Here is a 27,893-nt window from a genome sequence, read left to right as displayed (position 1 = left end):
TCTTTCCCAAGACACTCCTGTCAGTTGTCCACAGGACTCATGAACAAAGTCGCCATGGTGGTAGGGATGGAAGTTATGCATGGGCTCAGCAAGTTATGCATGGACTTCCATTTACCAAGACCAACCTGGCTACAGCCACCACTGTATGGCCTATCTGCTAGCATCACAGACCTATACTTAATTCCCAATATGGCCATTCTCCAAGATGACCAGCCTTCTACCTGGTGGTAGATTGATTACATTAGGCCACTTCCATCATGGAAAGGGCAGGGATTTGTTTTTATTGTAATAGACGTGTACTCTGAATATGCATTTGCCTTCCCTCTATGTAATGCTTCTGCCAAAATTACCAGCAGTAGACTCACAGAATGCTTTATCTGCTGTCATGGTATTCCACATAGCATTGCTTATGATCAAGGAACTCTTTGTGGGAATGGGCACATGATCATGGAATTCACTGGTCTTACCATGTTTCCCATCATCCTGAAGCAGCTGGACTGATAGAACCATGAAATGCCCTTTTGAAGACTCCATTATGGTACCAACTGGGTAGCAATACCTTGCAGGGCTAGAGCAATGTTCTCCTGGGGACTACATTGTTCAACATTGACTAAATCAATATCTACTCTTTGGTGCTCTTTGTCTTACAGTCAAGAGTTTCATGCCCAGGCATCAAGTGGTGGAAATGAGAATGGCACCACTCACTCTTACCTCTAATGAACCACTAGAAAAATATTTGCTTCCTGTCCCCGAGACCTAAAATCTGCTGGTCTATAGATCTTAGTTCCAAAAAGAAGAGTGCTTCCACCAAGAAACAGAAGAAAGCTTCTATTGAACTGGAAGTTTATACTGCCACCTGACCTCATGCCTGTGAATCAACAAGCAAAGAAGGGAATTACTGTACTGATTGCTATTGATTCGCAAGGGAAAATAGAACTGCTTCCACACAGTGTACGTAAAGAATTTGCCTGGAATACAGGCGATCCCTTATGACATCGTGTAGGACTACCATACTCTGTGATTAAAATCATTGGAAAACTGCTGCAACTCAGTACAGGCAGGGTTCCTAATGGCCCAGACCTATTAAGAATGAAGGTTGGGTCACCCCACCAGGCAAAGAACTACAGCCAGCTGAGGTGCTTCCTAAGGAAAACTGGAAGATAGAATGGAGAGTAGAGAGTAGAAGAAGGTGGTTATAAATTCAACCTACATCTATGTGACCAGTTATAGAAACAAGGAAAATAATGCTTACTATATTTCTTCCTTTTTTTTGTTATGATTATGTTTATATATAATGTAAATATGTTTGTTTTCTTCTTTATCTTATCGCCTTGTCATATAACAGGTTGTATTAACTTTACGTCTTAGTGTTAAGTTATAGGATATCAAGTTTAAGAGTGACTATTTCCCAAGGACTTGTGGCTTCTTCTGGGGAAAGTGTTAGTACATTTCCTGTTTACCACAGGACAGTTGGATTATGTTAGGCAAAAGTATGGCCGTAGTTGTTTATATTTTGAGATTAAATATGTTTTAAGGTAATGTATATAAGTACCAAGTTGACAAATGTTGGACCATGGTGGTTAAGTTCATGTGTCAACCTGGCTTTGTTATAGTGTCCATTTGTTTGATCAAGCAAGCACTGGGCTGATTGTTATTGAGAGCACATTCCCTAAATTTAAGTCATTAGTCAGTTGGTTGTGTCTACAGCAGATTACATCTATAATCAACAAAGGAGGTTGCCTTCAGCAATGAGAGAAGTTTCATCCAATCAGTTGAAGATCTTATACCAGGAGTTCTTAACCTTTTTTGTTCTATGGTCCCCTTTGCCAGTCAGGACAAAACCACAGAACCCTTCTTAGAATATAGTGGCAGATAGTTTTATGCCACTCAACTAGCATTGGGTCTAACAACTATCATAATTTAGACGTATAGATGAGCATTAAGTGATTTTTCGAGATATGTAACAACTGTAATGTGATATGAAATGAATACTACTGTAATTTATTGCTTACATTCATACATGAAGGAAATGCTAGATTTCAGTTAGAGGTCAGAGAAAATAAAGATAAAAAGTTGATTTTTTTCAATTCAAGTTCACAGACCGCCCGAAATCTTTCCATGGATTCTGTGGGCCCCTCATTAAGAACCCTTGCCTTAAAAGAAGATCTGATGATTTAAGTAACCAGAAGGAACTTCTTTTTTTACCCAGCTAGCTTCTCCTGGGGAGTTTATTAAACCATCAGAGTTACCAAGTTGTTGCTTGCCCTACAGAATTTGGACTTGCCAATCCCCACTGTCCTATGAGACAATTCCTGTATATATATATATTTTATATATATATATATATAAAAAATAGTTCTTTTTCCCTTAACTTTTCCAATCCATGAACATGGACTAGTTTTCTGTTTATTTAGCTACTCTTTAATTTCCTGGAATGCTGTTTGATATTTTTCAATATACAAGTCTTGGGCATTTTTTGTTAAATTCATCCCAAGTGTTTTATTCTTTTGATGTTATTATGCATAGAATTGTTTCCTTAATCTCATTTTCATATTGTTTAATGCTAGATTATAGAAGTACAGTTGGTTTTTGTATATTGATCTTGTATCCTGTTACTTTGATGGAAGTGTTTATTAGTTCTGAATGATTTTTGTGTGTGTTTTTAAAAAAATTATTGAAGTATTATATATCAGTCAAACATATACATACATGATAAGTATATAGTAATAGTTGTGAACTTACAAAACAAACATACATAACATCATATAGGGCTCTCATACTTACCCTACCACCAATACCTTGCATTGTTATGAAACATTTTTAACTAATGATTGAAGAGCATCCTAAAACTATTACTACTAACCAAAGTATTTTCCCCAACCCACCCTATTATTATTATTATTATTGTTATTATATCATTTATACATGAACATATATAAACAATAAATGTATAATAAAAGTTGTGAACTTACAAAGCAAACATACCTAATGTCATACAGGGGTCCCACATATCAAACCACCACCAACACCTTGCATTGTTGTGAGACATTTGTTACAAATTATGAAAGAATATTGTCAAAATCTTACTACTGACTATAGTCCTTATCTTATATTTGGTGTATTTTCCCCCAAAATATATTTAAAAGTAATAAATATACTTCCAATTACTATATATTTATATATATAATATATAAATAAATATATTTACTAATTTTTAAATATATTTTTATGACAGAAATTGTAAACTTCATGTGAAGAATTTCCATACACCACCCTTCTATTACACACCACACTGTGGTGGAACAATTGTTACAGATTATGAGATAATGTCATCAGGTTATTACCAGGTCCATAGTGTACATTTGACATACTTTTTCCATACTCCCCCTTTATCAACACAATACATCTTATGCATAGAAGCATGAATATTACATTATTACTGTTAACCACAGTCCATAGGTTACTCCAGTTGAATTTTTCCAGTGCTTCTCCACATTCCCACCACCCTGCAATAGTGATGTACATCTGCTCTAGCTCACAAAGGACACTCTTATGTCTGTACCATCACTCACAATTCTCATCCACCTCTGGGTTTACTGTGCTATTCAGTCGCTAGATTATTCTCTGACTTTCTTTCAGTTGGCATTTACATCCCTAGACTACCATTTTCAACCACATTCCCATTTATAAGCCAGCTGTTACTCACTATAATGTGTTACCATCAACTCTGTACATTTCTACACATTTACATTAAAGTTAATTAAAACTTCTACATACATTAAACATCAGTAGTCCACCTCAGTCTTCCTGTTATCTCCTTTAAGAATCTACCACCAGGAAGTGGATTTGGTTCAAGCAGTTGGGCTCCCATCTACCATATGGGAGCTCCAGCATTCAATTTCTAGGGTCTCCTGGTGAGGGCAAGCTGTCCCATGCGGCGAGCTGGCCTGAGTGGAAAGCTGGCCTGCATGAAATGCTGGTCCGTGTGGTGAGCTGACACAAGTTTAGTGCTGGCCTGCCTAGGGGTGCTGGCCTGTGCAGGAGTGTTGGCCCACACGGCAAGCTGGGTCTGAGCAGAGAGCTGGTGCAGCAAGATGATGCAACTATAAGAGATGCCAAGGAGAGACAATAAGAGATGCAGCAGACCAGGAGCTGAGGTGGCACAAGAGACTGAGCACCTCCTTTCCACTCCAGAAAGACCCAGGATTGGTTCCCAGTGCCACCCAAGGAGAAGACAAGCAGACACAGAAGAATGCACAATGAATGGACACAGAGAGCAGACAACAGGGGTGGTGGGAATAAATAAATAAATATTTTTTTAAAAAAAGAAATCTACTACCTACCACCAGGTCTTGAAGATATCTTCCTAGAAACTTTATGGTTCTTGCTTTTATATTTAAGTTTTTGATTCATTTTGAGTTAATTTTTGTATAAGGTGTGAGATAGGGGTCCTCTTTCCTTCTTTTGGCTATAGATATACAGTTCTCTCAGCACAATTTTGTTGAATGGACTGTTCTGCCTGAGCTGGGGGGGCGGGGGTTTGAAAGGCTCATCAAAAATCACTTGACCATAGATGTGAGGGTCTGTTTCTGAACCATCAGTTCTGTTCCATTGGTCTACGTGTCTGTCTTTATGCCAGTACCATGCTGTTTTTACCACTGTAGCTAGGTAATATGATTTAAAGTCTGGAAATGAGTGTCCTGCAACTTGCTTTTCCTTTTTAAGATGTTTCTGGTTATTCAGGACCCCTCACCCTTCCAAATAAATTTGCTAATCCTGTATTTCATTAAAAAAAATGCTTGTGGAATTTTTGTTGGAATTGCATTGAATCTGTGTATCAGTTAGAGTAGAATTGACATCTTAATGATATTTAGTCTTCTAATCCATGAGCATGGAATGTTCTTCCAATTACTTAGGGCTTTTTAAATTTCTTTTAACAATGACTTGTAGTTTCTGAATATGTAAGTGCTTTACATCATTGGTTATGTTTATTCCTGAATATTTGGGTTTTATCTGTCATATTCTATTTTCAACTCTCTTTTGACACTTCTAGTTACTTTTATTGAAATTGTCTCCATTTCTAGACTCTCTTCCAGGCCTCGCTCTCCTGTCTTTTCTTTTAAGACTGTAACACAACCTTTAGTATTTCCTGCAAAGCCGGTCTCTTGCTTACAAACTCTCAGTTTCTGCTTATCTGTGACTATTCTAAACTCATACTCATTTTTGAAAAAGTCTTCCTGGGTATAAGATTCTTGGCTGGAAGTTTTTCTCTTGCAGTATCTTAAATATATCATACCTCTGTCTTCTTGTCTCCATGGTTTCTGGTGAGAAATCAGCACTTAATCTTTTTGGGTATCCCTTATATGTTATGTATTGCTTTTCTCTTGCTACTCTCAGAATTCTCTTTGTCTCTGGCATTTGACATTCTGTATAGTATGTGTCTCAGAGTTGGCCTATTCAGATTTATTTGAATGAGAGTACGTTGTGCTTCTTGGACATGGATATCATGTCCTTCAATAGGGTTGGAAAGTTTTCTGTCATTATTTCTTCAAATATTCCTTTTGTCCTTTTTCCCTTCTCTTCTCTTTCTGGGACACCCATGACATGTATGTTTGCACATATTGCTGTCATTTAGTTCCCTGAAACCTTGTTCAGTTTTTTCCTTGCTTTTATTCATTTGTTCTTTTGTGCATTCACTTTCAGAGACCATTTCTTCAAGCTCGCTAGTCCCTTCTTCTACCCCCTCAGGTCTGCTATTATATGATTCCAGTGTATTTTTAATTTCATTTATTGTGCCTTTAATGTCCATAAGATCTGCTATTTTTCTCTGTATGCTTTCAAATTCTTCTTTATGCTCATCCAATGTCTTCTTAATATCCTTAATCTCTTTAACCATCTCATTGAATTTATTAAGGAGATTTATTTAAACATCTATGATTAGTTGTCTCAGCTCCTTTTTGTCATCTGGAGGCTTATCTTGTTCCTTGTGCTGGGCCATATCTTCCTGTTACTTGGTGTGGGTTGTAATTTTTTGTTGGTGTCTTGGCATCAGGCTTACTAGAGTATTTATTTTGAATGCAGTTTCTCTCTTTAGTTTAGGGCTTTCCTGCCCTTTCTTCCTGCTGGTTGTGTAGTAGGAACCAAGGATGTAGTTAGTGCTGTAAGCTCTGGAGGCTCAAGCTACCCTTATTGCCCCAGGAAATGGTGAAGCTTTTGCCAACTTTTTCCTTTGCCAGGGGTAGGGACAGAGCCACAGCCATGTATAATAATCCAATTCTTGCAGGCCTAGACTCTAGTTGCCCAGAGAGACTGATGGAGCTTCAGGCCCCTTTCTCCACTGCCTGGGGTGGGGATGGAGCTGAAGGTGTGGGCAGCAATCTATGTTCTGCAATTCCAAAATGACCGCTTTTGCCCCAGTAAAATTCCGACTATTCAGTCTTTGTCAGTCGAATGTACCTTTAGTTACCCAGAGGCTGGTGCATGGTCCACCAGCTTCCTCCCTGGTAAAGGATGTGGCTGAAGCCTGGGCTAGGGCTGCAGGTCTATTTGGGTGAAAGAAACTGGTCCCGACAGTCACTGTGATTTGCAGTCAACCCGGCTTCCCCTCATGCTAGGGGTGGAGTCAGTTGGCAGCTACCAGCTTTTTTCTGACTTGAACTTTAGCTGTTCTTAGGGTTATACTTTAGCCAGCCGAATTTACTAATCAGTAGCCGAAATCCGTGGCCAACTGTCTCTTCCTCCCTTGTTTTTGGGAAATGGAGTTTCCAATTCAGTCATAGAACAGCTTCTGTGGTGGCTTGTGCCACCAGAGTAGGATGATCACCAGCCTTCACTTTTGTGGCCTCTATTTTCCCGGAGAGGCTGGCGCAGGTCCCCGCAGCTTCCTCCCTTCTGGAGGTGGCACTGGGGCCTAGGCTAGAGCTGCAATCTGAGCTGGATGGAAAGAAGCCGGTTCCCACCAGCACTGGGAATCTCAGCCCACCCCGCTTCCCCTAATGCCAGGCGTGGGGTTAAGATGGTGGCTCCCGGCCTCTTTCTGATTTGGACAGTTTCAAACTTTAGCTGTTCTCAGGATTATACTTTAGCCCGCCAAAGTTACTAATCAGTAGCTGAAGTTGGTGCCCAATCGTTTCTTCCTCCCCCATTTTGGGGAAGTGGAGCTTTCAATTCCAGCCACGGAACAACTCCCGAGGCCGCTTGTGCCTCCAGTGGAGGATGGGCACCGGCCTCCGGGGTGTGGAGCCTCTACTTAGGAGTCTTCTCTGCAAATGGGCCGTCTCCTTCCATTTCTGCGAGGATGTGGCAGGATGCTCTTCTGGTCTCTTGGGGCCCCCAAACAGGTGCATTACATAGTTCTGGGTGATTACTAACCGTCCTATATTGCTCGAGCTGACTCTAGGAGCTCCTTACTCTGCTGCCATCTTGCTGGTTGTTCTGTGTGTCTTTTTTTGTTTGTTTCTTTGATTTTTTGGTATTTGGCCCTTAGGATATACTATATATAAGATCATGTCTTCTGGTCTTCTGTGAATAGAGATAGTTTTGTTTCTGTCTTCACAATCTGAATGCCTTTTATTTCTTTTTGTGTCTAATGACCTTTGCTAGAGCCTACAGTAAAACGTTGAGTTGAAGTGACAAGATTGAACATCCTTGTCTTGTTCTTAATCTTAGAGAGAAAGCATATACTTTCACTACTATGTGTAATGTTAGTTCAGCTAACACTAATTTCAGTATTTTGAATCTTCTTTTTACCTAGGTTATTCTAGCTAAGGTTTTGTTACTTTTCTTGTTCTTTTCAAAATACCAACTTTTGGTTTCATTGATTTTTCTCTATTGCTTTATTTTCCTCTTTTTGGCTTGCTTTGGTTTTAAATTCCTCTTCTTTTTCAATTTCTTTTAGTGGAAGTTTAGTTTGTTGATTTGGCACCTTTTTATCTTTTGTCTACTATAACTGTAAATTTCCCTCTATGAACTGCTTTAGGTACATGACCTGTATTTTGATATTCTGTTTTTTTGTTCTCATTTATCACAAAATATTTTCTAATGTCCTTTATGATTTCTTCCTTGGCACATTTGTTAATTTCATATTGTTTGATTTCCATATATTTGTGAATTCCCCCATTTTTTTGTTATTTATTTATAATTTCATTACATTGTAGTAAATATAGAGGCTAAAATTATTCTTTGTAAAATTTCATTCCTTTTACATTTATTAGGACTTTTTTTGTGACCTATCATAATGTAACATCTATCCTGGAGAATTTTTCATTTGTACTTGAATGTCTATTCTGTTTTGTTGAGTGGCCTTCTAAAGAAGTCTGTTAAGTCTAGTTGGTTTATAGTGTTGATAAAGTCTTCTATTTCCTTGTTGATCTTTGCCTATATGTCTGATACTTTATTGAAAGTGAGTAATTGAAGTCTCCAACTAATATTGTTCAGTTGTCTCTTTCTCTCTCTAAACTTTTGTCAGTTTTTGCTTCATGTATTTTGGGGCTCTGTCATTATATGTGTATATGTTTATAATTGTTTTGTTTACCTGACTGATTGTTTAATTATAAAAAATGTCCTTCCTTGTCTCTAGTAAAAATTTTTGTCCTGAAGTTTATTTTGTTTGGTATTAGTATAGCCACTTTATCTCCCCTTTGGTTACTATTTGCATGGTATATCTTTTTCCATCTTTTTACTTGCAGCCTCTTTGTTTTTTAAATTTAAACAGTGTTTCTTTTAGATGGCGTGATGTTGGGTCATGATTTTTTAAAACAGTTTTTCTATTCTACATATCTCTGGCTTTTGATCAGTGTGTTTATACCATTTATATTTAATGTAAATACTGATTAGGTAGAATTTATGGCAGCCATTTTACTATTTGTTTCCTATATGTCTTTGTCTTTTGTGTTTCTTTATTCCACCATTCTTTCTTCTTTTGTGTTAAGTATGTATTTTCTAATATACAATTTTATTTCCGTTGTTGTTTACTTTTTTATGTCTTTGAGTTACTTTCTTAGTGGTTGCCCTGGGGATCATAGTTAACATTATCTTTCCTTATTCTTAAGCTTTTCTGCAGACCTAAATTTAGCCCTGCAGGATTCCATTGGGACAAAGATGAATGGTTATGAATGGGAAAGGAGGGAACAATATAGGAGATCTAGGCACAGTTTGTTATCTGAGAAGTGTCTATGTTGATGAATTTATCTGTTAACTTCTTGGTGGAATGTGATTATTTATATAGTAAGCCTCATTTCTCTTTCCAGTACACTACTTTCCAGGTGTTTAATCTGATGTGATTTCAAATGGTTATAGCAATGGTTTTATTTCTCTGGCTTGGAGATATGAAAGACTAATCTGGCAGATCATTCTAAGTAAGTAGGATTGATATTTTCACCCTTCTCCACGTCCTCCTGTTCTTTAACCTCCTCTTCCCTCTCATTTCCCAGGTACCTAGCACCCAGATGTACCTGACACCCTTCCAGTTTTCCTATCTCTGAAGGGACTCCTAGTGCCAGGAGAACTTCTCCCACTTCTTCCTGGGGGCAACCAGTGATGAAGGGAAGAGCCAGCTGAATGCACATAAGCACACCAGTGTTTGGTGGAAGATTGTTCCTCTCCTCCGCTCAGGACCTCTCAGAGGTAACTTTAAGTCTGGAAAAATGAATGCTTGAAAACCTTCATTTATCACTTTTAGTGGAATCTTGGGCCATTGTTGAGAAAGGCTCTAGGCCTAGGTGAATTTTTCTGAAACTAGACCATGTAGGCAATTTCCTAGTAAGCTTTCCCTGAATGAATTTTCAGGATGGGCCTCAGCACACATTATGTTACTCTATTACAATAATTTATACTTTATGAAGATTTCCACATGGTTCCTCATTTATTGCTTATAACAACTTTTTATGTGGTATTGCTTATCTCATTTTGTAGATAGGAAACAGATTTAGAAAAGCAAAGTGATATATCTAAGGCCTTATTGATTGATTCATTAATTAATTCAGAAAATATGCATTGAGTTCCAGCTTTATACCAGGCTGTATTCTAAGTACTGAGAATACAGAGACAAAATGCCTGCCCTCATGGAGATTACATTTTAGTGAGGGTACGAGCGGAGAATGGAGGCAGAGGCAGGCAGAGAGAGACAGACAATATACAATAGATTGTATAAGGAAATAAATTTTATTTTATGTTAGAAGTATAGTAGAGAAAAACAGAGTAAGATGGATAGGGACAGGTTTCGATTTTAAATAATGTAGTCAGGGGGTCTCATAAAAAAAGGTAACATTTGAACAGACTTTAAGTGAGAAGGGGAACTACCTGGTCAATACATGGGGTAAAGGCATTTAGGCCAGAAGGGACCATGGGTACAAAGGCCCTGAGGCCAGAGCACACTTGTCTGTGGAGCACAATAGGGAGAGAAACTAGCAAAAGAGGAGTGAGTAAGATGGTGAAGAGTCTCAGGGGAACAGGACTCAGACCACGTCTAACCTCTCAAGCTTTTGGGAGAACTCTGGCTTTTACCATGGGACGTCATTGCAGGCTTTTAAGCCAAGGAAGGACATAACTGGCGTTTCATTTTAATAGGCTCGTTCTTGACCCGATGTTGGGAATAGACTGTAGGAAATTGAGGGTGAGAGTGAAGGAGATCATTTCAAAGCCCATTAGAATAATCCACTTTAGTAATCCAGACAAGAGAAAATGGTGGCTAGCTCCACCAGTAGCAGAGGGGTTAGTGAAACTTAGTCAGATTCTGGGTATATTTTGACGGTCAAGCGCACAGGGTATCCTAACACAGGAGTTGTGGTGTATGAGACCAAAGGAAAAGTCTTTAATGATGCTAAAGATTTTAGCTAAGTTCCTAGATAAAATTGTCACCCACAGCAATGGGGAAGGCAGTAGGTGAAAAAGGTTTGGAGTACAGAGAGATTAGATGTTTGAAAAGGAAAAACATCCAATGGAGATACTGAGTGGATGTTCTATCCAAGATTTATAATTTAAGAGAGTGAACTGGGTGAGAGATATAATTGAAATCCTTGGCAAATGGTTTGTATTTACAGAAATAAGAGCACATGAGAACTCCAGGGAGAGTGTAGATAGGGAAGACTAGTTTGTTGGCCTGGGCCCTGAGACATTTCAGCACTGTGGTGAATAAAAGAGAGGAAGAGCCAGCAAAAGAGAAGGAGGCTGAGAACGAAAAGCCACAGACGTAGGAGGGAAACCAAGAGTGGCATCTCTTGGAAGCCATGCCAAAAGTGTTTCAAGGATGGAATGTTTAGCTGTGTTGAATGCTGTTGACAGGCCAGGTGAGCTGAGAATGGACAGTCGACTCTTGGATTCGGTGCCATGTGGGTCCTTCGTGTCCTTGATACAAACAGTTGAGGTGTGGTGACTATAGCAACCAAAGCCTGACTGGAGTGAATTGAAGAGAGAATGTGGTTGGGGGAGAGGGGAGAATTGGAGACGGAGATGATGGATAATTTTCGAGAAGCAAATAAGAAAATTATGTTTTCTTTGTATACAAGTCTATTTTATCTGTGGATGGAAATGATTTGGCAGAGAATGCAAAATTGATAGGTAGGAGAGAGAGTTGCTGAAACAATTTCTTGAGTCGGGGAGTGGAGTGGCGTTTGGGCACAGTGGAGTTGGAGTCATTGGCTTCAGAAGGAGTGCAGACAGTTTAGCTGTGGGAATAGGCTAAACGATTAGGATGGGAGTGGAGAGCCGGAGGTGGCGGGAGAGGCTCTGGCAGTTCTCTTCTGATTGCTTACGGTTTCTTTGTGAGATAGGAAACAAAGTCACCAGCTGAGAGCGAGATGGTGGAGGAGGGGTTGTAAATTTGAAGAGACGAGAAAAGGAGTAAAAGAATCCACTGGAGGAGATCGAGAGTGAATGGTCCAGGACGGGTGGTAGCGTTAGGGAGCCACACGAAGTTTGTGGTCACACATTTAAAGACCCAGTTCCATGTGGTTGTGATTTTTCTGTAGACAATTTCCACTGGGTTGTTGGAGGCGCACAGTGGGTCAGAATTAAATTTAATGAGTTATTATTTGCCAAGCAGAGAGGGACATAGCGAAGGAGCGGTAAAACAGCTAACAAGGTGTGCAAGAGAGAGATTCTAATAATTGTCAGTGGAGAACAAGGCAGTACGTGAAGAGAGAGGATATCTGGGGGGCTAGGCAGAGAAAGAGTCCTGTGATCCAGGGATTGGAGGTGCCGAAGGAAGGTCAGCCCTGTTGGGTTTGGGTCGCTGGAGGAAGTGAGCTGCAAAGACTAGAGGTGGTGCTCTGAGTGTGTGCGTGCAACTGGGAACCTGGGGATTTCGCCGTAACCTAAACCTCTTCCACCTGAACTGCAGAGCTCTTTCTAGCAAACCTCAGCTCCGTAATTACTCTGCCCTGCGTTTTCATTGTCTGTACTTTAAGAGGGTAAATTGTACACAATGATCTTACCTAACACTTAATACCATAGGCCCCTTTGGTAACCCTGGGAATCTGTTGCTAATATATTACTGACACATTCTTTGCTGAAGTGAAGGGAAGCCAGTAGCCCCACTTGTCCCTTTCTGAGGTAAATAACCAGGCTCTGTGAAAGTTCAGGGTTGAGACTGCCTCTTGCCTTTCTCTTGCATGCCCTGAAAATTAAGTGCATTATAATTTTTTTCAACCTTAGCTTTAACACTATACGATTATCGTGGCTTTCTCTGTAATACTTTCAGTTCTCCGGAAATGTCTAGAATCTTCTCAGGTATGAGGGAAAAAAATAAAAACATGGCAGAAGAAATGCACTATATGTCCACAGCAGGGTTTTTGCATTCTTTCCCGCCTGCCCACTCCCACCTTCCAGAACATTTGGTTTGGGAATCTGTCTCAAATTCCAAGAACTGTGAAATGGTTTCATAGTCATAAAAGATCCAAGTCGAAGAGGCCAAAATACCAGAAAATGACATTCCAGCACAAGCAAAGATATTTTTAAATGTTGGGGATTTATAAAGAGAAACAGTTTTAATGGAATACAAACCACCCCCACTTCACACTTCTCTGACTGAAGTAGCTAAATCTGAAAGATACATTTTTTTTTCAAGCAGAGAATGTTATTGGTAAAAAAAAGAGAAATCTTTGGTTCAGAAACTTTAACTAGGCCTTGGCAGTCTTTCAGCTCTGGGAATATCCGGCACTCGGAAAATTGCAACAGCGTTTGCTGGGTCCATGGCTTGTCTTCTTTTGGCTAGTAGACCTTTAAAGCAAAGGTCATTTAAAACACTAACTAGAAACTAAAATACCAATACAGTGCTTTAGTTCTTCATGGTTTCAGAGTTACTCATGTGGAGAACTCAGCAATATTTTTGAAACAGATGTACTGAGTTGCTATGGCAGTAAGTATTGTTAAAATAAATCATAGGCATCTCATTTTTCCACATTTATCTTTTTTCTTTTCGTTTCGAGAGTTGCTCGGATGTTTTTCAAATATGTGCTGACCTCTAGACTATTATTTCTGTTTGTCTGGTTAAGAGCCTTCCTGGTGTTTATACATGCCAACTTTGAGGAGTAGTGATAACTACTGACAAAAGAAAGTACCTTTTATCTCCCATTACAGTATAGATTTCTCTATAAGGATCAACCAACAGATATTTAACAAATATCTATGATATGCAAAATCATGTTCTGGGGAATGTTAGTAATAAAAGTGAAGAAACAGGATTGGCTTTTGTTTTTAAAAAGATAGTTTTCTTTGAGTAATGTTAGGCTGAAGTTGTGACACTCCGGTTACCAAAAAATGAGCACAGGACAGAGCAAATCTCAAGAGATGAGGCTATGATGCTGAATGTTAGAAAATGTGTTCTCATGAACTAAAGCTTTTTTTTTTTTTAAGATTTATTTATTTATTTATTTATCTCCCCCCCTACCCTGGTTGTCTGTTCTGTGTCTATTTGCTGCGTTGTCTTCTTTGTCCGCTTCTGTTGTCAGCGGCATGGGAATCTGTTTCTTATTGTTGCTTCATCTTGCTGCGTCAGCTCTCCGTGTGTGCGGCGCCATTCCTGGGCAGGCTGCTCTTTCTTTCATGCTGGGTGGCTCTCTTTATGGGGCACCTTCTTTGCTTGTGGGGCTCCCCTACGCAGGGGACATCCCTGCGTGGCAGAGCACTCCTTGTGCGCATCAGCACTGCGCATGGGCCAGCTGCACACGGGTGAAGGAGGCCCAGGGTTTGAACTGCGGACCTCCCATGTGGTAGGCGGACGCCCTAACCATTGGGCCAAGGCCGCTTCCCAAACTAAAGCATTTTTAGAGCCTGCTTTGCTGTGGAGAGAAGAGAATAGCAGAAGTTGAGAAGACAGCAGAATTTGTGTGCCAGATTGTATGGGCTGAGCCCTTAATATTTGCCAATCTAAGAGTTAGAATCTCTCTTATGGACAGTAGAGAATCATTAAAATCTGTGAAGAGAAATAATAGGATTAAAAGAAAAAAGCTTGGGCAGGTTACTTGGGCATTGTTTGGCTTCCAATGTTCAGAGAAGATTGGAGGCAGCAAAAACTGTCAAAAGGAAATGGTTGGTCTTGTAGTCTAACAAAAAGTAATGGATGTTTTCCCCTGATTTAAAACAATACTTTTATTATTCCCCAAAATCAAACAGCAGCACTTAATAGACACATGTATATACATTTACCAAAGAAATATTCCTTCTAACATATTTATAGCTTGAAATAACTTGGAATTTTAGTTCCATTTAACACTATTTCTTTAAATATTAATGAGGAAAACAGTTTAGTATCACATGGATAAAATAATTCAGTCATCTCAGCATCTTTTTTTTGAGGTTCTTAGGGGTCAGGGAGTGAACCCAGCACCTTCTATGTAGGAAGCTGGCACTCAGCCACTGAGCCACAGCAGCTTCCCTGAGTTGGTTTTGCTTGTTGTTTGTTTTTGTTTTTGTTTCTTTAGGAGGCACCGGCAACTGAACCCGGGACTGCCCATGTGGGAGGTGGGAGCTCAACTGCCAGAGCCACATCTGCTCCCATCATTTTAATCCTGACTTTTCTTATTTTAATAATCCATTTCATGAGTTGAGTTTTGTAATTCTTTCTTTTTTTTTTTTTAAAGATTTATTTATTTATTTAATTCCCCCCCTCCCCTGGTTGTCTGTTCTTGGTGTCTATTTGCTGCGTCTTGTTTCTTTGTCCGCTTCTGTTGTCGTCAGCGGCACGGGAAGTGTGGGCGGCGCCATTCCTGGGCAGGCTGCTCTTTCTTTTCGCGCTGGGCGGCTTTCCTCACGGGCGCACTCCTTGCGCGTGGGGCTCCCCCACGCGGGGGACACCCTTGCGTGGCACGGCACTCCTTGCGCGCATCAGCACTGCGCATGGGCCAGCTCCACACGGGTCAAGGAGGCCCGGGGCTTGAACCGCGGACCTCCCATATGGTAGACGGACGCCCTAACCACTGGGCCAAAGTCCGTTTCCCTGTAATTATTTCTTATCCATGTATTTCTTTGAAAAAGGTAATAAAATTATTACATGTATAAAACTGATAAATTGGAGTAATACTGATCTTGAATTGCACTCTTATTATAAATATGAATAATATTCATCCATTGATAATACACATTTTAGGGGAAAAAAAACACCCAGATCATCCCATTTTTAATGATAGTTTAATTTTTAAATTTAAGAAGTGTACATTATATTTATGGTATTTATACTGCTTTGAATGATTGGCTATAACCATAGTGATCACTAGTACTTGGAGCTTTAGGGTAACAGATAGTTTAAAAATTAATAAAATAACTTAAAAAAATCACAAAATATATCCAAGAATAAAATGTAGAAATTTAATCATAGATTATATTATATCAAGTTAAAGTTATGTTAAGGGAATAAGAATGCTCTTATGCTTTCAAAGAGATAAAGGAATGCTGTAAAGTTTCTGTCAGAAAAGAACAAGTTCTTGCATATTTTACAAAAGGAAATGATCTGCCAGAAACACCATCTTTTTCACCTGTTATTGATTTACTTTAAAAAAGGCAATGTTTCTAACACGCCAGTAATGACATCTTTTTCAACTATTGAAAATTTTCCTAAAATTTTAAATGGCAACTGAAGAATGTGTTAAGGGCATGTGTAGTTTTGAAGCATTATTTTAGGCTGTACTCAAGCCAAAAAATCACACCTCTTGCTTCTGTCTGCACAGAGCAAATGTGGAGCTCTGTGGCCAGTGGGAAGAGCATGGCAGTGAGGGTTAGCAGGCGGTTCACAGACCCAGCCTTGCCGCTTCCTGCCTGGGTGACCTTGGGAAGTGACTGCCTCTCAGAGCCTTGATTTCTTCATTCGTAAGGTGCAGAAGACACTGTGAGGATCAAATGAGCTGAAGGATGGGGAAGGCTTTCATCAGGTGTAAGCAACACTGAAATATTAGTTACTCGAATCTCAGTTCATGGTTAAAAAGTAAAAGCAAATGGAATTATCACAGGTAACTGTCTTTGGGTGCTGAGGGGAAAAGAAAGTTACTATGTGTGTGTTATAACTTGCTAAAAAGAGGAACCATGGAAGATGCAGAAGAAAATGGTAACCAGGCAGTAACTACCCTCAGAACTGTGAAGAGACCTGTTTTTAGAAGGTTATGTGAGTTTGATTTCATGAGAGAGGAACGTTCTGATTACAATGGAGATATGTAGGAATTGGCTAAGGGATTTCTTCCATCACAGCTCAGAAAGAAAGGACAGGCAGTGGACATGGCTCAATTGATAGAACGTCTGCCTACCATATGGGGGCCCCTGGGTTTGATCCCCAGGGCATCCTGACCCGTGTGGTGAGCTGGCCCACACACAGTGCTGCCACATGCAAGGAGTGCTGTGTCACGCAGGGGTACCCCACGTGCAAAGATTGCGCCCCTCAAGGAGAGCCGTCCCATGTGAAAAAAGCACAGCCCACCCAGGAGTGGCACCGCACACACAGAGAGCTGATGCAGCAAGATGACGCAACAAAGAAGAGACACAGTTTCCCAGTTCTGCCGGATAATGCAAACGGACGCAGAAGAACACACAGCAGATGGACAGAGAGAGCAGACAATGGGGGGAAGGGGAGAGAAATAAAGAAATTAAAAAGAAAGAGAGAAAGAAAGAAAGGGACGATGTTAAAAGAGCTGATTTTAATCTTGGTCCTGAAGCCAAGCAAATTTGGATCCTATGCAAATCTCTAAGGAGAGACAAGATAACTAACCGTCGCTGTACCTTTCTTTGGAGTTTCTTACTGACCTTCCATGTGCACTGTTATTTGTTTTGTGGTGTTGGTTGTTGTTGTTTTTTTTTTTTTTGAGTTTACAATACTCCTGTGGTACAGCTATTGTTCTTCACATCTTCCAGGTGAGAAAATTAAGGCTGAAAGAGAATTGTTTCAGATAATGGGCCTGGTATTAGTGGAGGTGGAATTCAAATACAGGACACCCAACTTCCACTCAGAATACCTCTCTGCTTGGTACAGAAGGGTCTACACTCTGAGCCGATGACTTCTAGCACCAGGAAAGTAAGGAGGATTAGGAAATCTGGAAGGTTTCTTTGTTCAGAATAGAAATAATTTAGAATTGCCAGAATTTGCAAGGTCCAGATGGGCATGTGGATGGTGGGTGGGTTTAGATGATGTCTGGATATTGGAGTTTTAAGGAACCCCTTTAAAAGGTATCAGCTGATGCTTTATGTTCTTCAGAGGAGGTCTTGAGTCCCAGTTGTCTGTGCCCAGCTATGGGGCAGGGGTGGGGGGGCGCACATTCAAAATGAGATGGATTAATTTGCCAAGTTCAGGAACACCATAGTAAAGTCCACTAAAGGGCAAGATGGTTGGAGGGAGTGGGAGGTGCCAGTGACTCTGTGGTGTCCAATCCTGGAAAAACCGGCTATGTCAGATGACCCAGTAGATCCAGTATTGCTTTGGAATTCTTTTCTGGGTCCTCTTTGCACAATTTAAGTTGAGAACTGTGACCCAAGCTGAAATGAACACCAGAGAATATAATCTTGCCACCAATACTCTTGCCTCAGAAAGCAAAATGTAGTTTGAAGTCCTGAAAAATCAGAGTAAAGAGCATTCCGTGATAAGCATTTCTCTACTCCTTTAGTAAGTGAACTGAATGGGAGAAGTAACAAGATTTGGAATGTTTTGTGTAGAAATTGTTCTAGAAGGGGGAACAATCATATTTTAGAATACTTGAAGAGGGCCCTATCCTGGGGATGTCATTTCACAGTAATTTTTTTCAGCGTCAACAAGCTTCTAGTAGAACAGAGAATAAATTGAAAGTCAACAGTCTGAGGAATGTTCTTATTCTTTGAGGACAGGGTCTGAAGGATGTTGTCTATAGTAGAAAGATGGTGAAATCCATAGATTGTGCGGGCTGGCCCAGCTCCGTAGCTGCGAGCTCTCTCCCTCTAGCCAATATATTGGTGAGACTGGGCAAGATGTGGATATTATCCAAGACTCAGGTTCAGGGACTTGGCAGGGGAATTCAGACAGACCATCCATGTTTGTTTTAAATTTGTTGATGATGAATCAACATTGGATTCTCTGAATCCATTCAGGAGTCATCTTTGCTCTTAACCTTGATCTTTGAATTTGAGTTCCAAAAGTTTACCAATAAAGCTATTGTATTTTTTTAATATATACATACACACATGCTAAAAAAGTAAAATAAGACTACAGAGGGTATTAAATAACAATTTTAATTCTCCATCTTTCCTTCTTCATACTTGATTCTACTCCTCGGAGAAAACCACTGTTAATTTTTGTGTTTACCTTTATAGAAATTTTATACCCATAAAAGCTACCTGGTTTTTAATCTAAAGAGGATTATGCCATAGCATTGTTTTACAGGTGCTTTTAAAGAAATGACTTAGATAGTATTTAATAAATAGAAAACTTTACATATTTATGATGCATTATAATAAATATTCATGAGCCTACCTCTAAGCCAGAACATTGTCAATACTATTGCATGGAAGGGTGTTTTCCACCTCTGTCTTATTGACCTGCTGCCCTGCTCTGCCCCTGAGCTACCTTCCCAGTCTTGCCTTGCTATTTCAGGTAGTCTGCATTGCTAAACCATAGATACGTTTACTCATGAAGAAAAAGGAATGGTATCATGCTACAAGTAGACTCATTTACTCTATTCTGTTTCAAACGTTAGCCACATTGTTCCAAGTAGCTATATTTACTCATTATTATATGATATTTGATAATGTAATTGTAGAGCAATATATGTATTCTGCCAGTGGATTTTGAGTTATTTCCAGTCTTCTAGTTACAAAACATTCAGCTATTCATATGCTTGTCAATATCTCCAGGTACACCTGCCCAATTTTTTCTTGTCCCTATGCCTCGCAGAACAGTTTGGTGTGGAAGAAAGTCTTATGATCGATTTTATAAGAAAATGGTAAAAACGATTTCATGCTAATTCATATTGTCAGCAGCAGCAAATAAAAGTGTCTTTTAATCTTCATCCCTTTCTTATCCCAACACTTGGTTTTATTAGGCTTCAAATTGTTGACAAGTTAACATAAAGTGGTTTTAACGTGCTAACAATGTTGGGCTCCTTTTCACCTATTTATATATTGTATTTTATTATTTTTTAGGAGGTACCAGGGATTGGGACCCAGGACCTCTTATATGCAAGGCAGGTGTTCAACCACTGAGCTACACCTGCTCCTCTCTCTTTTCTATTTAATCAGCGTCTTGTTCTTCTATTGTAAAATGGCTATTCATATTTTTTGGTAGTTTTCCATTGGATTGTATGTAATTGTTTTCTCAATGAAAGCATTCTTGGTATTTTCTGAAGACAGTATTCTTGGTTTCATGTACTAAAATATTTCCTCCCTGTTTGAGGTGTCTTTGGATGAGTAAAATTTTTAACTCTAATGTATTGAATGTACCAATCAATTTCACCCAGCCAGGGCCTTTTATTTAAACTATTATTCTGAATCCTGGAATCATAAATCATTTCCTTATATTTTCTTAAAAAAATTTTAAAATTATTTGGAATTATTTTTTGTCTATGGTATGAGGTAGAAATCCAAAATGAGTTTTATTCAAAAGAATAAATAATTAACCTATTACTATTTATTGGATAGTTCATTGACCTAAAATACGCACTTTGTTATGTTTTTTAGGTGTCAAGTTTTCATAAATGCATGGGTTTATTTCTGCGTTTTCTGTATTTATATGTTGATCAATTTGCCTGCATCTGTATCAGTTCTGTACTCTTAATTGCTATAGCTCTCTAATAAACCTTTTTAAAAATTATTATATTTTTAAAGAAGGTTTTGTGTACATAAACGTTACATAAAATGTACAAGGGATTCCCGTATGCCCCACTCCCTTCCCCTTCCACACTTTCCCACATTAGTAACATCCTTCATTAGTGTCGTTACATTTGTTACAATTGATGAACACATATTGAAGCATTTCTGCTAACCATGGACTACAGTTTACATTATACTTTGTAAGTTATGACAAAATATACAATGTCCTGTATCCGTCACTGCAGTGTCATGCAGGACAAATCCAATATCCCCAAAATGCCCCCGTATTATACCTATTCTTCCCTCTTCTATCCCTCAGAACCTCTGGTGGCTACTGCCTTTATATCAATGATGAGTTCTTTCATTGCTAGAATAATAATTCTGCTTTATCCCTGTTCATTCCCTAATCTTGGGGATTGAGGATGGTGATGGACACTCAGCTTCTCTGGGGATTTGCAGGTCTGTGGTTAAAACTACAATGTTGGGAATGCTTTTTTTTTGGCAAATATGGCAGGGGAGGATTGCTGGTGTAGAATGTTGGATGTTGGGGGAGGTACATGGGACAGGGCACACCTGGGACAGGCTTCTTTGGAATATGGAAGTATTCTTCTTGTCATAGTGTGTTATATCAGTGGGTGGAGACACACACAATAATCAGGAAAATATTAAGCTCCCATCCTGGGAAGTCCTGTTATGTTCTCAATTAGAGGAACAAGAATCCCTCGAGAACACAGGCAGTGCCTAATAAAAGAAACCAGACCAATGTGTCAAGCCCTCAATATATTGCAAGTAACTATGAATCTTATTCTTCAAAAACTGAAAGTTGTTACCATAGGTTCCAAGGGGAGGGAGAGGGAAGAATAAAATAGATGGAACTTAGGGCATTTTTAGGGCATTGGAATTGTTCAGCGTGATCTTGCAATCATGGATACAGGCCAGTGCAAAGTTCATCAAAACCTATAAAAGTGTATGTATGATCCAAAATGTAAACCGTAATGTACACCCTTGACCATGGTTAGTAGCAGTGCGTCAATATTTGTACATCAATTGGACCAAATATATCTCTAGTAAACCTTGAAATTTGGTTCTCACCTTATTTTTCTCTTATTCGGTGATGTTTGACTCTGGGCCTTTGCTTTTCTGTAGAAACTTTAGAATGCTTCACCAGCAACAGTAACAATAAAATCAAGACCCTGTTGGGAATTTCCTCCGCTTGCATTAAATCCTTAGGTCGATTTAGAAGGACTTGATATTTTTGAATGATATTGTGTCCTTCATCCCTAAACATTGTGTCACTCTGTATATTTATATCTTCTTGAGTCTTTGGGTAAAAATTTTATACTTTTCTCTACATAGGTCTTATTCATCTTTCATAGAAAATTTGTTCCTAGCCACCTTAGTTTTGTGATACCTTTGGAAAAGGTATTTTTGCAAGAATATAAAAAGGTAATTGACTTTTCCATATTGATCTTACATCAAGCCTTTTATTAAGTTTTATTATTTCTAATATTTTGCCTATGTATTCTCCTTTATTTAAAAAACTGAAATAATGAAAGTTATTTATTCCTTTCCAAGTCTCATGCTTTATATTTATTTTACATTCCTGTTTGTGTTAGGACCTTGTGTTGAAAAGTAATTTGAAAAGCATATTTCCTTTTCTTGTTCTAGGTTTTTATAAAATTATATTTATATAATTTATATTAGGATGCTGTTTGCTGTTGGTTTTTTTGAAATACTCTTATAGGTTAGGGAGGTTTTTTCCTATTTCTGTTTTGCAGATGAGTTTTATTTTATGTTTTAATCAGAAAGGCATGCTGAGTTTTATTGAAGGCTTTTTCTGCATCTGTTAAGGTGACCATATGTTTCCTACTATTTTTTCTTTTGCTATGTTATATTGCACTTAAAGCTTTTTTCTGTGTTAAACTTACTTAGCAATCCTAGAATTAGTCTAACTTGTTTGACCTTTTTTTTTTAATACACATATTGTACACATCTGGATTCTATTTCTAGCATTTTGTTTTAAAATTTCGCTTTACTTGTGAGTTCAGCCTATATTTTTTTCTTTCTTTAAATGCCTTTGTCTATTTTGAGAAGGAGGTTTTTTCTTTCTTTTGCCTATTCCTTGGAAGATTTTTGTACATGATTTGAATGATCTGTTCTTGAAATTTTGGTAGAACTCAGCTGCAAATACGGCCTAGTGATGTCCTTGTGGGAAAATTTCTAACCCATTATTTGAACTACCTAATTACTTCTTGAGTCAGTTTTCTTAAATGGTTTTATTCCTTGGTATTATAGTAATTCCCTGGTTTTCAAGTTTATTAGCATAAAACAGTCATATAATTTTAAATTTGTTATTTTTCATTATAACTGCAGTTTATTTGGGCCATGTCTCTATTTCAGTCCTTGACCAACCTCCAAGAGCTTTTATATTTTATTATTCTATACTACAGTGATTTTCAAAAATTATTTTGGGGACAGTGGTACAATAACCCATTCGTATGTGGAAGCTTAGTGTTTTAACGTAATATTTAAAAAGTCAACCCAATCATTGAGATTGGAAAAAATCTGGACAACCTCTACCCCATACAAACAAAAGACTCTCTTCTCTGGCCTCTGAGGCAAAGCCACAATGCCCATGGAACCCACAGGAGCCACAGGAACATAACTGAGATTTAACTCATTCATTTCAACAGAGGAGGAATTGGAAGCCCTAGTGGACAAGTGACTAGACCAGACTTCAGTTCTCCCAGCCCCTCCTAGGACCACTCCTCCATCAATAGTGCATTTCCACAACCATGGATATTGGCTACTTCATGCCAAGCCAGTTAGGAAATGATTACTACAATTTCATTTTTAACTCTTCTTTAAATTCAACATCAAATTTAGAAGTTTTACTTGGATGATCCCCAGTTTTCCAGCCAGCCTTGCAGTATCTACTTATGGCCCCAGCCCATGTCTGCTGCTAAATTTCCTTGGGTGTCTCTCAACTGTGGAAGAGCCTGCCAAGTATCTTCCAACAGGGATGTGATGACAAAAAGCCTAGTTTTATTCTGTCTTTTGTTTGCTACAGACCCTTTTCTAGGCTTCTCACTCTTTGGTTACTATGGGATTGATTCTTCTCAAACAGACAGACCACATGCTATTTTTGTGTTGTAACTTTCCAAAGTTTCTTGCCTGTCCACCTTTCCAACCACATACTGAAACAAGCAGTATATTTGCAGCTATAATCAGCCCACTTAAATGCTAGTTAAAAATCCGTACTGCTTCTGACTCTGAAAGAAACTATAAAAATATTACATGACTGTTAGCCCTCTGGGACCTTTAAAAATAAGGTGATCCCTTATAAGCATTTTAAGGCTTATTGGATGTTCCAAAATATCCCAGATTACATGGCAAGGATGTTGTCTGATTCATAGAGGATTGTGTCTGACACCAGGGAGCCCTAACTGCCTTCTGTCAAATTCCTTTCTTGTTTCTTTTTTTTGGGGCTAAGATACACCATAATAGACACTTATATTCCTATACATTCCTTGAGAATAGGCCTGTTCCTTAATTGTCTTTGTATCCTCAGGCCTGTCACTGTGTCTGACACATTGTAGGTACCTAAAATAGGTGTGAAGTGACTGAGGTAGGGATCTTAGAGCTGGGAGGAATCTTAAGCTTTTGCTATGTCATCTTACTGATCCCCATGACAGCCTTGTGACAAGTAGGACATAGGTTAACCCAATTTAAAGATGATGATATTGAGGCTTCCAGAGATCTGTGGATTGGTCCAAAAACTCATGAATTTAATTTGCAATTGAGTCTTGACCATGGATCTCCAGAGTTCTCTCCATTTCATTATGAACTCCAGGTGTATCCTTAAAGATGCTCTGTTTTAATCTAGTGCTATTCTGGGGCTTCAACAGAAGATAACCCCTCACACTTATGGCTTGGTGGTTAATAGTCCACTCCTTTATATGTTATCTGATAGCCTTTCAAAAGTACATATATACACTATAGAAAATAGGCAGACCATTTCAAATTATTTACACCCCCCCCCCCCCCGCAACACATTTCTAACTGATTTCTCTGATCCTAATGTGGCTAGAATCATTCTAAAATGATAAACATAGTATCAAGTTACTCTGTTTAAAGCTACTATGGCTCCTGTAGCCTCAAGGGCAAACTTCAGACTATCTGAACCCATGATGCAGTTCCTGGCCTAGCTTCAACATCATTTACTTCCAGGCACACCAGCATACACATGACGGGGCGGCAGGGATTGATTTATAGTTCCCCAAGACAATCTTAGGCTTTTATAGCTCTCTGATTTCTCACAGGTTATTCCCTCCCCATGATCAAGTGCTTACTGGAAGCTTCTTCTGAGAGCCAGACTTGTTGGGAAGCCTCTTTTTTTCTCAAAACCCACATCACTCAGCACTTTAAGAACTTGGTTCTTTTTGGAGTATGGGCTCAATACTTATGACATCTGGCTCTGACAGTGCCTAGAAATTAGAAGTCACTTTGTAAATGTTGAATGAGTGAACTGCAATTTTTTAAAACTCCTGTTTGAATTATCTTATATGTGTGTGCAAAGTATGCTATTTGGAAGGATTTTATTATGTGCAGGTAGATGCTTGAAGTTACGATTATTTGGAGGTAAACTGGTCTCAATTGTCCATTTTGACATTTGTGGTCCTGGGCTTAAAGTCCCTAATTACCAGGTAGAGTGTGCTATGGAACTTGCAGGGGTGGGGAAGGGGGGTCCCCTGCTATTTTTATCCCTGTATTCACCCATAGTACCTTAGCATGTACTTACACAGAGCTGGCTTTTACCAAGTGTTTATGAAATCCAATAAAACTGTAATTCCTCTAAATCCTTAGACCTTTTACCACCATCTGCTTTTGTGTCTCTTTTGAGACTTTAAGAGAGAAACAGCTAAGGGTAGGGTCTAAGAGCAACCTCTCTCTAAATACTTTTATTTCAAATAAAAGAAATGTTCTTATTCCCTCATATCCCATTTTCCATGTTGGAACTATGTATTTATTTACCTTGTAGGTACTGTGGTGGACCAGCTCCTACCTCCCCCCTCCCCCCAAATCTCAATGTGATTGTTCTTTTTAGCAGCTTGATATGAGGTTCTTGGCTTTCCTTTTGAGTCTTGGATGTGCCCAGTTAATCAATGATAAACTTGGGTGGGGGAGTCAGGATGAAATTCCAGGGAAGCATATGGATCGCTAGAGGGTTTCTGCAACATTGCATTGGAAGCTGACAGATGGAAGCACGGTAGCAGTCTTGCAAAATGGCTGTCATGTAGCACCTAGTGAGTTGTCTTTTTCAGGAAGTTGGAACTTGATCACCACTAAACTTTGCCTCAGCAGTCCCACTGTTCTGTACAACTGCTCTCTTAAAAAGGCTGGTGAAAGAGCCAGAAGGTAAAGGGAGTGACTGGAAGACAAAAAAAAACCAAAACAAAACAGTTAACTCAGCTAAAGGCTATGAAGAAATGGAAAAGAAAAAAGCAAAGACAAGTCTTCCTTGCTTTCTTTGCCCCTCCTGAGTTATCACCCATTTGGAGAGAAAAAGAGAAAGTTGTATTTTAGGTAGAAGCAGCCTAATAGAAAGAAAGCTTTACACCATCAGGGCGTAGTTATCGCTTTCTCAGCATGTATGTTGAGAAAATCGCCCACGTGATCCACATATGAAGTTATTGGTAGAGCTCCAGCTCTCTGGGAGAATTACAAGTCAGGCTCTGACTTGTACCGTAAGCATGCTTACGTGGCCAGCTTTTTTTTTCTTCTCCTGAATCATAGAGATGAGTTCATGGACCTTTGATGTGGCTTTTCTGTGCCAAGCCAGCGCCTCATTGTCCACTATTCTGGGAAAGTTCATGTGACCATAATTGATTTCCCAAAGGGTCCTTGGCTGACTGGCTCTTTCCCAATTAAGGCAGTTGTTTCTGTGAATATCAGCAATAGGGGGTTTGGCCAGAGCATGTTGAAACAGATGTCGCTTACCCACGTTTGGTAACACGTGTGTGCAAACACAGAATTTAGAGGAGTACATGTGTCTTTTCTGCCTCCCCTATTTCATTTTAGGCATCAGGGCAGTGGTGGTACTGTATTTACAGAATGCTGATCTGAAGCCTGCTCACTGGGGCAGGATTAGAGCCGTAGAATCTCAGACCCTGGAGAGGCTTTCCCCTTAATATAGACCTGGTGTTTATGAACTTTTTTTTTTTTTTTTTGATAGAAGGCTCTTCTGTCCTTTTTCATTCTAATATAATGTATGATCTGATCAGGGAAGGAAGAATTAGAACACTTTTCCCTTCTGTCCCAAACTTCCTTCACGTTTCTCCACCCACCTGTCACAAGCATGGGGTCCGAGACCTCCACGGAACGGTGGCTGGTCCAGGTGAACACATGTGTAGCTAGAATCTTCTCATCCTCAACCCACTGAACAGAATTCATTGTGAGCATTTGTGCTCTACTTAGTCTTCATGGAAATTTACTCTGATACCTCATGGTCTCTTGGACTCTAAAGCAGCAAAAGGCTTGTCTTCATATCCCCTCTTCTTTAAGCTGTCACTCGTGCTAAAAGGGACTAACTGTGTGAGCAGATACAACAGTAAAGGATGAGGAGCCCCACTGGGCCACTTCTTAGAAATGCTTGTAATTATCATGTGACAGATCTATATTAAATGCTAGGGAGCTTCAGTTGCTGCTGTTTCCTTGAAGAATAAGTATACATTTCCCCCTTCAGTTGAGCATTATTAGCTTTCTACTCTGTTTTGCTGTAAGGAAGTACATTACTTAGAGGACGGGTAGTGTTGAGAATCTGCTTGGTCCAGGCGCAGTTACCTTAGGAGAGAAACATTCGTCTCACTCAGTTTTCCACGTGAGAAACAGCCTCTGTACCTCAGAGCTGTTGAACAGCTAATCCATTGTTGCAATCCTGTGTGTGTTCTCTTGTATGCCTCCTTCCATTCCTTTAGCAGTAAGGGCCTGATATCCTTTTATTGGATAATTTCTATATATTTTTGCCTATTGTCCCTGGGTCAGTTCAACTCAGCATAGGTATCCTAAGTTTCTGCTTCACAACAGGAAAATGCCTAAAGAATGCAAAAATGAATAAGTAACCATTCTTTTCCTCATAAAACCAATAAGGAAGAACAAGGTGAGAGGATCTGTATCTGGAACTGGGTCGGGTGACCAGTTGGCAATGGGCGCAGGGATGGGTTGTGAAAACATCAATGCCTAGAGCAGGGCGCCCCATTTGAAAGGCACGTGGATACTAAGAATTATACGTTCTCCAATTGGCCAATTTATCCAATTATACTTCACATCCTCTTATTAGTATAGTGTGTTGCTCATAGTAATTGCTCACCAAATGTTTGCTGCTTGTCTGATCATTCCTTTACTCCCCTTGGAGCAGAGGACACTTGGAGCTTCCCTAAAATATCCTATTGACGTATCCCAGATGCACACACCAGTGAGAGACAGGGATGCCTGGACCCCGGGGAAAATGTGCTGCTGCTGCCAAGTAGCAGCTCTGGGATCAAGCTTGTCATCTTATGCATAAGAAGCATCTTGGCCAGTCTAACTCCAAGGAGCCCTCTGATCTCCATCTGCGGCAGATCATGAAGGTTACTAACTTCTTT

General features: G+C 39.3%; 1 protein-coding gene across 3 annotated transcripts in view; it reads left to right on the top strand.

Annotated features, from left to right (window-relative positions):
- RNF144A (ring finger protein 144A) overlaps window positions 1–27,893 on the top strand; it is a 141,505-nt gene that overhangs the window by 26,954 nt on the left and 86,658 nt on the right. For 2 of the 3 annotated variants that reach the window (XM_004448259.5, XM_004448260.5), the window contains exon 2: window positions 9,432–9,624. The exons of the other annotated variant lie outside the window; for it this stretch is intronic. The gene's annotated coding sequence lies outside the window, so the exon portion shown is untranslated. The remainder of the gene's footprint in view (window positions 1–9,431; window positions 9,625–27,893) is intronic. 3 annotated transcript variants of the gene reach the window in all.

Source organism: Dasypus novemcinctus, chromosome 25 (genome assembly GCF_030445035.2).
Source record: "Dasypus novemcinctus isolate mDasNov1 chromosome 25, mDasNov1.1.hap2, whole genome shotgun sequence".
NCBI classification, from domain to species: domain Eukaryota; kingdom Metazoa; phylum Chordata; class Mammalia; order Cingulata; family Dasypodidae; genus Dasypus; species Dasypus novemcinctus.
The sequence above is the reverse complement of the archived record's forward strand: the minus strand, read 5'-3'. Positions and strand labels throughout refer to the sequence as shown.